The sequence below is a fragment of the Osmia lignaria genome, chromosome 9, assembly GCF_051020975.1.
Source record: "Osmia lignaria lignaria isolate PbOS001 chromosome 9, iyOsmLign1, whole genome shotgun sequence".
Lineage (NCBI taxonomy): Eukaryota > Metazoa > Arthropoda > Insecta > Hymenoptera > Megachilidae > Osmia > Osmia lignaria.
Window position 1 is genome coordinate 14,508,374 of NC_135040.1, and position 12,866 is coordinate 14,521,239.

Here is a 12,866-nt window from a genome sequence, read left to right on the forward strand (position 1 = left end):
TTACAGCTTTTTTTTTTCCTCGTCTCCTTTTCAAGTTGTTTCGATTCGCACGGGCTTTCAGGCAGCGCGCAACCCTCGACGGGTTGGAACAGTTGGGAACCCCCTGAGAGAGCCTCCTACCGGAGAATTGCCAACCCCTTTGAGTAGCTCTCGTAACATCTCTCGCTAATACCTATTATATTAAACTGTCGGTGTAGCGGAGGGGACGGATCGCAAAGGCTATTGTTAAGTGCAAACGCACAAAGCCAATTTGAAACGGTACCTTAATCAAAAGTCGTCATAGTAACCGTATTACGCGTTCGCCGATTAAAGCGTAACGATTGCTTCACAATATTTTCCTACCCGTGTCCCCGCGCTGATTTACGCGGGCCAATTAAGAGTTAGGACAACGCGGTACGAAACGAGAGAGCTACTCAAGACAATAGCTCCGGGCGTGTTTAAAACGTAATTTTTAATACGTTTTAAACGTAACCGCGCGAGCGCACTTTCGCAGACTAAATATTTATCCACCTTTCATTCGGGCTCGTTCTCTCTTTGCGGTGCTGCGCTTTTGTTCCCCGCCAGGTTGTTTGCCCTGCGTCGACGTTCACCATCGAGAACGTCGATTAGTTTTTCAATGGTAATTAGGGAAACAACGACGATTGTTTTGCCAGTTGTCGATCCAAACAAACGCACCCCGTTCGACGTGCAAGTTGTTTTAACGAGTTTAAAGTGCACGGATTCGAGTTGAAGTAGATTTCAGGAACGCGTTTGACAGTCTCTAGAGTATTATTTTTTCACCCTGCAGAGGAATTAGTTTGACAGTAATATTTTCGGTGAACAAAGTTAATTAAAGCTCGCGCGACGAAGTTGCGTTCGATGTTCCGCGAAACGGTGGAAAGTTATCCATTGAAATTCAGAGTTCCTGTTGGCCAGCATCGAAAGGATAAGCCTCGCTGGTTGCCTGGAACGATCCTAGATTTTTATCAGGCTCGTGCAGGCGGCCCTAGAACAATATCATCGAAAGCAAATTCATAGCTCGTGGGAAAGGAATGCGCGGATACCGCGAATAAGAAGAGAGGGGAAGGAAGCAGCTGTAAAGAAGAGGGGAAAAGATGGCGGGAAGAAAAGGAAAAGGAAAAGGAAAAGGAAGAAGAAGAAGAAATAGCAGTGGCATCGTGCCAGCGATCGATTGCAAGAGTATACAACCGTGTGGCTTTCGGTTGAACATTGAGGAGGAAGCAACTCGTAGGGAAAGCGCATATATCCGGGCTACACGTTCGCCGAGTGGTCGAGGGGGTTAATAAAACCTGTCTGCGCTCTCTGTATGCACTGCAGATCTAAAGTAAACGTAGTCTATGCCTGTACCACGAGACAAGTTGCATATCGCTGCTTCTTCTCTCTTTCCTTCTCGTTTTCGCCATCCCCTTTTCTTTCCTCGTTATTCCGTTCTCTCATTTTCTCTCCTGATTGTTCTCGTTGTTTGCTTTTCTTTTCTTTTCTTTTTTCCCTCTATTTTGTTCTTTTTTGTTTTGTATCAAAACCCCCTTCTCTTTCCTCCCCTCGTTCGTTCCTGCAATTTTCTTCCTCGCTGTCTCGATTTTTCTCCGTCTCGTCTCATCTCGTCGATTCGGTTCTACCCCATTATTTGCTGCTTCTTTTTTCACTCTTATACGTTTTACCTTTCTTCAGCGTCGGAAGACAGAGCCAGGTCAATCGTGGCGCAGACCTCCGATGGTGCTTTGATTAAAATCGGATATCAGCCTTCCTTAGTTCCAGCGAACGATCGGCTTTCGCATTAGAATATTAAAAGCAAGGGGTGGAACTTCCTGCCTCGGAAGGATCGCGATTAGGAGTTCGAGGAACCGATAAGCAAAACATCGATAGTTACATTAAGCGGTCATAAATTACCGTCGATCATTTAGCCAGGAGTTAAATTATAGGCGAACGGTAATGCTAGTGGATCCGATCTGTGTAATTAATGATTTCGTACGCATCGTAGATGTCTCGAAGACGCACAATTTATTAGACACGGTATTCACTCCCCTGATATGGCAATCAGATTTTCAATTAACCTTGCGAAATTTCTTCGTCGAAATCATCGCGAGATTCAACTTCGTTTCTGCTCATTGTCACGAAACGAAAAGGCTCGACTTTGCGAATCAAAAGCTACCCCTTAAGGAATCCAGACGGAGCTAAGTCCGATTTACAGTGACCCAAAGTGTCGCGAGAGGAGGGCTATCTTTAATTCAATGCACCATAAATTAGGCTTAGTATGACTTAAATTTTCCTGATTGTAAAATCACCACAGTTGGACAACCAAGGTGTGCGCGTGTGAGAAATTTATGCTAAATTATGGCGTGACTGGTGTAACGAATAATTAAATACGATAAAAATGATTATTTTCAAATAACATAATACCTAAAGTTTTGTCTATATCTTCCTATTTTTTGGGATTCAAGAGAATATCTTGGAGCGTAATTTTATAATAGCTCGAGGCAAAGTAAAGGTAAGGAAAGGGAGGCAGAGAAGAGGAGTACCGTTTCTAGCCCGTCTGTGCCTCGTCTCCGACAGGTTTCTGACCCGAACCTGATCCGAAGTTGGCCCGAACTTGGTTGCTCGTCTTCTTCATCGTCTACTATCCTTACCCCAACTTCGCGTCCAGGCTTCGGCTTACCTTTACCTGCGTGTCTTCTCGGTCAGTTAACTCAATTACCCTACACGCTGTAACGAAATATTCTTCGAAAATTATATCCTTTTCCCGTGAAACATCACCCACCATAGAATTACCTGTTACGAAAAAATATTCTCTTCCTATATTTTCACGAATTTTCAAACTCGTCCTGTTATACCATGGATAATTAATTTCATATTTTCACGCCTCTGAATATTTAAATGTAAATATTTGAAATTTTCACGTATTCAGCATTTTCGTGAGCAACACGTGGCTCTATACGCGAATACATTTTTTTTCCCCCCGTTCTCTGTGTTTTAATCATCGACGAGGATATAAATAATAATTTAAATCGATCGAATTTCTTATTTACATTTTAATTAGTTCCGTTTTCGTACGGCATTAAACGAACGCCTCTGTTGAAGCCTGTGCATTGGGAAATGTAGTTTAAGGCCAGCTTTTGAAACGTTCGTCGTGAGCGAGACGTGGTGGTAGGGAAGGTGGAAAGAGAAGTTCAAAAGATTTTCGTTTCGTTAAATCGCGAGTGCACCACTTGCCTTGTGAACGATACTACATAAGAAGAGGGGAAGGTACAGTGGCGTGCAACTCGGGCTTCCTTCAATTAAGGGAAAGTGGGAAGGCAGGATGTATTGTGCGAGAAGTAGAGAATGCGCGTTAAGTTTTCCTTAAATTCCCGAAAATTCTCAACTTTCTTCCTCCGTTATTACCGTCGACTAAAAGAAACCTACGTCTAAAAGAAAACTACAATTTCAGTGGATGCGTTTTCTGTTAAATTAAAGCAAACGTGCGACAGTGGTGTAACCTCGACACGAGCCACCCCCGCCTGTTACGAGCCAAAGGAGCCCGATTTTCGTTCAACTTTCAGTTAACTCCGCCTTCTAGCTGGTAAATCGAGGCAGGAGAAGGTATAATAGCTACGCGAAAAGGTCTATTCGTTGGCTCCTGCTACGTATTTCCCTAGTATAAACGACGGTTTAATAAAAGCAGTCTACGAGGTCGGCTAGCTGAAAACGGTAGCTAAAATGCGACGGCTTTTATGCTTGGCGACGTAGCCTGCTACATATCGACGGTGTGCTACTCGCACTCTGCCAGCTTTTATATAAACCAGCTTCGCCACCGAGTGTTTTAATGCCGGGTGCAATGTCGTCCGAGTGGACGTGCTCCAGTCGTCTAAGTAATGCTCGAAGGTGCGGCAGAATTGTGCTGTAACGTTGCCAACGACACGTTACTCTTCCACCGTATAACGATGCCGAATAGACGCGGCTCGAAATTTCTCCTTGCGTTTCGTGGGAAAAATTTCAGGAGTTTAATGGACTTATCGGTGGAGGCATACCTGGTAGACCCTTAACTTTAATCGAACGGACAAATGAAGCCGAAATTCAACTTTCTTCAAAGATATCGAAGAAAGATTCAGAAGAGAGAACGAAAAAATTGTGATTCAGCTTGGCTGCCGTATGAGTCACCGTATTTGTATTCCTCGCATGCGATTCCTCCATAAATTAATGTTATTTACTCGTTTGTAAACGACGAGCTGAGAATACTCGCTTCGAAAGTATTTTCCCCCCAGTCGGTGTATAAACGAATCCCGTTGAGATATTCAATTGGCATTGTTCACGGGACTTGTACGAGCGAGCATGAACAAATGTTTGTGATCGCTTGCTTATCCAACGAAGACGCGCACCAATGGCGACGAATCGATACGAAACGATCCGCGCGAATATCTTGTCACACCTACCCCAACGTGTGCCGTTCAGCCATCGCGATTGATTCGCTCTGTAAAAACGATCGCTGTTATTACCCCTCTCGTACGACTAATTCGACAAGGATATTTAATGAAAGGAAAAAGCATGTAAACACGACGTTGACCGAGAAACCTGTTTCGCGACAAAAATCGAATTTATTTTTCTCCCATCTGTTCTCCGTTTAAATGATACTATTACGGGGAAGAAATCGTGTGTATATGTATATACTTTATCGGCGCGTGCTACGGCTGAGAACCGGTTAAACCGTATCAGCTTTCCGGCCATCAATGAAATAACGCCAACTTCCTTAGGTAAATGTAGGTCGTTCCACGATAAACCGTTTCCTTCGTTAATTCTTCGACAGAATATGAAGGGATAATACGTTGCTAAGTAATTCACCCCATAAATACGTATTTCCCAAAATTATCCACGGTGCTCTGTTGTTCGTTAATAAAGTCTTTAAACGGTTATTCTCTCTCTCTCTCTCTCTCTCGAGTTGAGAGAATCGAATTTCGAAACTGTCGCCTAGCCGAGACAACTTGGCGCGATAAAACTTTGCCGAACTAAGGCTCGAACTGTGCACCGCTCCTACCCTTTTATCGTTTCCGCTTTTACTACCTGTACCGGAAGCTGAGACACTGAGTGCTAGCTGCTCGGCTGCCGGAAATTCGCCCGAAAAATCGTCTTGCCAACGAGAACGACACGATCGATCGTTACTTATCGGCGCGCATCGAAAGAAATATAAAAGTAAAAGTGTCCTAAACTTTTCCCAAGATCGAAGACAAATAAACGCGTTTCATGGTTCGAGTATTCCGAGAAACGAAGCGTGATAACTGTCTGAGATGAATTTTTTCTTCGGGCTATAAATACGAAGCAATCTTGGATGACCCCGTTAAAAACACGTTCCTTGCGCGTAACGAGCCATTTTTACGCCAACTTCTCCAATCAGCAACGGATTTTCCTGTCGTGGGGGGAAGGGCCATCGCGACACACGTGACCCTGCCATTAGAAGCATGTAGCGCCCTTGGTTCGATAGCCAGTTAAAGAACGTGCATATACTAACACACACGCATACTCGAGCAGCGCATGTGCATTTCCCTGTTTCTAGTTTCTCGTATGGCCATAGTGTCGGGGATTCGGGTAGATGGCGCAATGATCGTCGCGAGAGGAATTATAGGGATCCCTAGGAACTTAAGGCATCGAGATGTTCCACTAATTGAGGCGTTGTAATAAATTTCGTTTTATTTTACTGCTACGAAAAAGAGACGATAAACTCGGTTTAGTGATGTATTAAATAAAGGGCGATTCGTTTCACTGGCAACGATTGTTCCGCCGTGTTCAAGCGTTAAATTATATTCAACGAGTTACCGGTACGTTTTAAAGTTTTTCATTTGAAACTTGCTCCTTTTTTCTCTGGCCGATTTACTTTCGCCGAAACGCTTCGCGGAAGGGAACGTTTTGTAACCTTTGTTTCCAGCGAAACGATTTACAGAAGGTAAGGTGGAAAAAAGAACAGGACTGTCTGCAAAAGAAGTTAAAAGAGCAACGGAGAGAGATGCTTTGTTTTCCGAGGCGCGATTACGATGATTCTTGCGGCGATTTAAAATCATTCCACGAAAGTTTATATACAAAGGAGAATATAAATTGAAGCGAGTTTTAATTTTATTACTCGGACGAGCTCGGTGCTATTGTGCATCGGCCGTTCGCTACAGCGGCTTTGTTTTTCAGAAGAAGCGACGCCTTATGCCATGGAGTTTTCACCTCTCCCCTCGCCTCACCGACCCCTTTCCGAAGGGAAATAATTCGTTGCGAAAGTAAATGTACCGTGAATTCATTAGAGCACGGTTGCAGTGGCTCGGTTAATTATATCCAGGTGTAATTAATTATCTCCACCTGGTCTGCCGCATCACTCGACGCAGAAAAGAATCAGAATTATCAGCATACTTTCGATATTACCATCTGTTCTGAGCGACGTAATCGCTTGAATTCTGATTTAAATGTCTTTTAATTGCTTGGAAAAATACCTATCGTGCCGGTGATTTAAAACCTCCACCGGTCATAGATAATGCAAAGACACGGATCACGAAATAACTTTCGAGGAATTTTCTAAAATAAGTACTTGAAATCCATTCGTTTTCCAAACATAGAACACGATGTAAATGTTCAATTAAGGAGAGTGTTATTTGCTCGAAAAAAACATTCATACTTGCTTGCTTGTTTTTTTACGTTAAACACATATTGTTTTTCATTCTCAATGAAGAAACTAAAAACACCGGAGCATTTGTTCAAACTCGATCGCAGAGGGAAATGCCGTAATAAAACATATCTGACATATTTACGTAAAAAGCGAGTCAATTCTTTGCTTGAAATTTCCCAGAAATTAATAAACAATAGCCTGGAAAGCTTTTGATATATCGATGAACGATAATGGATATCGTTAATAGCGGCTAGTCATTTCAAAGTTGATTTAACAATTCGGTCTATCGAGTGATCTTGTCAGCATGCAATATCCAATCGTTTTATAACCACCTCTGGACGATGTAGCTTTTCTTTTTTTTTTTTTTTTATATGTGTGTCGATCGTCGCCTGATACAATTTCGTCGCTCGACCGCGTGCAATTTTGTTAGAATACGCTTTTCACAGTTCAATAGCTCAAAGCCTGCCTCTAATCCGTCTTTTCTAATTAATAGTCTATATGGATCATTCTGCGGCCATTTAACCAGCCGTTCGATATACCGCTATCGATAATACAGCAAGGCTTCCTGCCATTTCTAACCTAATTCCAGTGATATTACCAGCAAAGAGCTTTTTTTCAACCTATGGATTTCCATGGAACTTCTCGTTGTCCTTTTTCTCTATTTACCTGCTCAAGTAGTCCGACACGATTCGATGACATAAAAGTAACGCAAAATAGTACTTGCGGTACGTGAAATTAAAAGCACAAAGGTTTCGTCGATATTCTTCATACAAAATGGCTAATTATTTGATAGAACCAACAGTTTGTTATAGTAGTCATTTGCTTGAAATTAATTTATGTACTGCAATGGTAATATTGGGAAATATTTTCATTCAATTTCGCGAATGTAGAAAACTGTGGGAACAATGTAAAAAATTCGGTTGGTCGGACCGTGAGAAATCACGGGACAGCAATGTTGAGAGGTAAAAAAATATTTTCAACATATCGATCGTTCGGGACAATAAAAATAACAAAACCCGATGCAAGCTCGTGTAGACCACAAAAATATTGAAATATGTATATCTTTCAAAAGTAATCGTAGCAAAATCCATAAATTTTGCGTTTGATTCGTCGTGCTTTATCGGAACGTTTCCACTAAAAGAATTTTCCTTTTTTCTTTTAGCCGGGGATAATTCGCGAGGAAAATTTGCGCGATTATTCCAAGACAAATCTATTCTTCGAATCGACGAAGCTTTTCTCTCTCGGTAATATTCATCGATCGAAGAAAATTAGAGATCGACGTTGGATAAAACAAGACGTCAAACGAATCTACCGCGTAATTTTATATTTCCCCGTGAAGGTAATCCCTGTTCGATCCAATCGGACCCACACCCCCGTTAAGTTTTCCTCTCGCATTAATTCACATCTGAATTTATCCTCGTTGCGAGACGAGAGAGAAAGAGAGAAGAAAAAAATGAAATAGAAAAAAAAGAAGAGAAAGGAAGATACCTAGAGGCGTTCGACCTAATTATCCTACGTAAGATAATAGAGTGACTTCCATTACGAGAATTTTGTACGGTAGCATCTGGAAGGAAAAATTTTTATTATGCTCCCGGGATAATCTTCCACGGGTAGCAAGCTTCCTGGTATGCATTGCAAATACACGGGACGAAGAAGATGATGGGGTAGTTAAAAAAAAAGAAAAAAAGAAAAGGGAGAAAAAGCGAAGGACGTTAAACTACGTACAGCGAGAAGAACGTTAACTATTAAAATACGAGAGGCAACAACGATGAAGATGGAAATAAGACTGAATAAAATAGTCATGAGAATGAAAACAGTTAGATGTCCACAGGCATCGGTGTTCGGCATGGTTTACGTCAGAGAAAAACGAAATTGCCAATTAGCGAGATTTCATGTTTGTTTCGTGGAATGGCAATTTGTTACTTCGAGGGAATTTCAGTCTGAAACACGATACTCTGATATTACACGAAGACAAAATTCATAAGCTGTTTGCGAGTAAAGTTTCAGAAACTGTTGGAGATCTGTTAGACAATTTTACGACCACTCTTTCTTATTATTACCATTATTATTAATTTTAAATTCTGCCACTATGTTTTACCGCCTGCAACTCGGAGGGTGCTTCGTTAGCCCCTTGTGTACGTCTGTCGACTAGCAACAAGCTTTCTTAATCTTTGATTCAAAGAGCATAGTTTCTTGGTTAATGAGTCGCGTTTGGCGTTTTCCATTTTCTTTCTTTTTTTCTCTGAAGAAAAAAGAGAAGTTTCGCGGACTTTTAAGCGGATGCTAATCTATGAAAGAAACTGTAGCGAAATAAAGGGAAAGAGGATGAAGTTGGTAGCCCAATTGCCCCTGCAACTTTTTTACAAGTCTTCCGCCTCCACCTTGTTGGTTTCCTTTTACCGTAAAGAGTAATTAACTTTTGTAATTTTACTATGACAAGTATGTTTCGTGTTCGATGCAACTTCTAATTACATAACGCCGGAGGAAGAAAGTAATTTGTTCATATTCAGGAATAACACGGGTGAAACACTGCATCTCTTCCAGTTTCTCGGCTAAGGGTTGTTGGCTATATTTTACATTAATAAATTAATGAATATTTCCCAAGGAAAGATGCTCCACCCCTACAAGGAAGCCTACATTGACGATCTTCCTGTATCTTGTTCTAAACAGTTCGAAGAAGCTCTCGGCAGCAAGTGCATTTTCCAACAAAGAAAAAGATACACATCGATGCATCCCACGGTTCGTGTTGCACAAGTATAAAGCAAGAATCGAGCGTGTAAACGGTTCGATCTCGCGAGGATAGAAACCGGGTAACGAATAACAAAGTGGAATCGAAAAATTTCCCCGTACTCTGAACGGAGAAGGAAGGAAGAGGAGGAGTTGACTCGGTTGCCTCGCGCGATAATGCTTCCCAGGGGACAAGCTCGTAAAGGTGGATAATTGCAGGTGAAAGTGAACGCTGCTAATCCCGACGGTGCATCGTACACTCGCGCGTTGCCGAGTCGAATTCCTCGCGTGACTTGGACCGCTCGCTCGCTCGCTCGCTCGCATGCTCGTCCCAGGCCAGACAGCTGCTTGGCCGAGCGGAGCACGTGCTGTTATGCACTCGCGATGCAACCGTGCGTTGCACCGATGCGATGCGTCCCGCGATCCTCGAGTAAAAAGCGCCCGCTATTGGAAGCGAGCGCAATTATCTGGATAATTACGAGTAACGACATTACCGGCCCAACTTGCTTCGGTGTTACAGGAATTACAACGCAGAGTTTCCTTTCTAGCTGCTGCAGTGCCAGGGCACGAATAGGGGAATACCCGAGGTAGCTGGCACTTTATCACGTCTAGATAGAATGCACTTAGGTCTACTGGCTGGAGAAAAGATTGTTACGGGTCATTCTTTCCCAATCGCTAAACTTGAACTAGGTGCCCTAAGTACACAACTGCCCTCCATAAGTACCCTAACAAGGAAAGTGCTCGTTTCAAGATTTGACACAGTCATCCGTCATCCGGAATCGAGAAACAGCAAAAACGAATACTGGGAAGCAGTGAGAATGGGTACTTGCCACTATCGTAGGGGGTAGAAAAAGTCAGGTGTCCCCCAGGTCTTCGAGCCGTGCGCAGCAAGATAAGAGCGGGAGGAAAATTTGTTTAAGAGATATCATGGTAACTGGAATCCATTGCAACGGTATCCGGTGTGTCCATCGTGCCAAAATACCTCCCTACCAGGCCATTATTTTCAACGATATCGGCCGTTTTTAATGGGAATCCGTCTTCTCGTACATCTGCCAGGGGGGACTGGCGCGCGCTTTGTTTTTCTCCTTCCCTCCTATTTCTTCCTCGAATCCCACAAGCTGGGGGTAGTTTTTTTTTCACGCGAGCCCCAATAAGTCTTCCATGAGAAATTGTGGTTTTATCAAGGATTAGCCATGGACTGTCTATGGAAGCTTCATAAATGTCTGCGTTCGAAGGTATATTTCGTCGTGGCAGGATGCGCATCTTCTTTTTATCCGAGTGCATGCTCGCTGCTCTAAACAACCGGTTGCGCTTTCATATTCGGTTACACGAATTAATCGGCTCGTTAAACCGCCTGTAGTTTTCCTTTGTCTGCGCGTGATCCGTGGAAGGGAAGCAGGTATACCATTGTGTCTCGAGTTTGATTTTAATTTATGCGAGAAATAATTTGTGGCGATTAGTTAATTTATAGGGACGTCCGATCGATAGATCGTCTGGTCGGACGTTCGAACGGCGTTCCTCGAAAGCGGCGAGACTTCGTTTCACGGGAAAACGTTCATTATTGATTTTGTATCGTCTGAACGGAGTGGAAATCAATCGAGGGACGATCTGGTCGGTTCGAAGCTTTCACTGGCAAACAGTATGCGTGCAGCATCGACAAGTTTGGTCACGCGATGCGAACCGATCAGCGGGCTCGAAGGCAACGAGCAACTCGGATCTACCGTAACAGAGATGGAAGAGGTTTAGGGGGATGCAGATGCGCAACTAACGAACGCGGCATGTATTTGCCGAACTAAATCAACTAGCTGGTAAATCAGAACCGATAAGTCGTGTTACGTTTCGAAACACGAAAGGCAGGAGGCTAGCTTTCAACGCGCGTTTATTTTCCTCTATCGAACAAAAAAATCACCCTTCAACCTGACTAACGGTGTTTGCACGTTTGCTTCCCTTCTAAATCAACGCAACGGCGACGGTTTCTAATAAATAATTGCTCTAGATCAGATTTATGCACGTTTCTAAGGTTACGAGTACTGTTTTCTTCTTTTTCCTCCCCCCGCGCGAACGAAATGAATGAAATTCCACCCCCTCGTTCGATAACAGTCCTGCCGGAACGGAAAAATTCGAGTTAATTTTTCGCAGCTTTTTATTCCCCGACGAAAGATGTACGAGAGAGACTGAGCTTCGATTAATTCGTTTAATTTTACTTCCGACAACAGTAAATTTTAATTAAATTTTTCGCGCTTCGTCGAATTCAACGGAGGCCGCACCGGGAGAATTCGAAATTTATTTTAATCCGTACGCGCCACGGGAAAGTAATTGTAAAAGTTTAACGAATTCTAGCGTTATACCGCGTAACTTTGCCGCGGTAAGCAAATAAAATGGCTCTTCCCGTTGGTTCTCTATGAGTCACGTGAACGAAATGCAGCGAACTCGGTATCGGACGCGGTTCGATGTTAATTGTAAGGCTGTTTCAGCGAACGAAATTACATCGAATTCCGATAGCCGATCGTTCGCCAATCGTATCCGACACTTGCAAATTTTACAACATATCTATTCGATTGGTACAACCCTGTAATTTAATCGGCAAACGCGAAATTCTTAGAATCTCATTTTTACAATAAATAAGTTGTCATTATTTTCAATTCATTCGTGATCTTTGCACCGTCCTGTAATTCCTCTTCGATCTTTCCCTTGGAAACGAGCTTCTTCGGATCAGTTTAAATACCAGATTCGTATCGTCACCTGTTGATTATATTTTTACAGTGCCAAGAAACGATAAGCTTCTCCTTCGGTTCCCAGTCTTATGTCTCGAATTTTTTCCTCGGAATACAAATCACCCTCTTCCGCTTCTTTGCACAGAAGATTCACCCTAATGAAAACTATCGATGATCACCACCGCCCTCGAGCTGATAAATATTTAACGATAGATAAATCAGAGTTAGCGAGAATCGTCAAAATAAGGTATTTCGTTTGTGACCTACTTTTGTTTTCGAACGTTTCGCATATTCCCATATTTATGTCTTTTATTCGAACAAATGTATTCGCACGATTCTGTGCGAGTATACACGCGACAAATATTTGCAGAAACAACAATGGTTCAGTGTATACGTCGAGCGGAACTTATATATATATATATATTTCAGTTTTTTACATCCGACGCAAGGATGATCCGATTTTGAGATCAGATGAAATCCTATTGATCCTGTTAATTAATCGCACCCTGAATCTTCGTTATTTCAAAACTTTATTTCGTATTCCATAAGTGTAGATTATAATGGAGGAGAATTATAGGAAAAACTTGAGTCACTCGTATGGTTTTCTCTTACTCGGTTGAACAATTTCCTGTAACGCGCATCCATGTAGCCCGAGTCGTCTACATTCGAACGGCTTCCGTCTAACTTTTATATCCGAAATTTAATACCAGCCTGTACAGCTCAATTTACGATCGATTGTTAACGTAAAATTACATTTTTAAATCGGGTCTCGGGCTATTGTGTCACCGACGACACCGTAAGTGGAACTTCAC

At 42.5% G+C, this 12,866-nt stretch overlaps 1 protein-coding gene across 3 annotated transcripts in view; it reads left to right on the plus strand.

The window, feature by feature from the left end:
• The window catches only part of LOC117602743 (uncharacterized), a 73,573-nt gene that overhangs the window by 54,959 nt on the left and 5,748 nt on the right, over positions 1-12,866 (plus strand). The gene's annotated exons all lie outside the window — the stretch shown is intronic.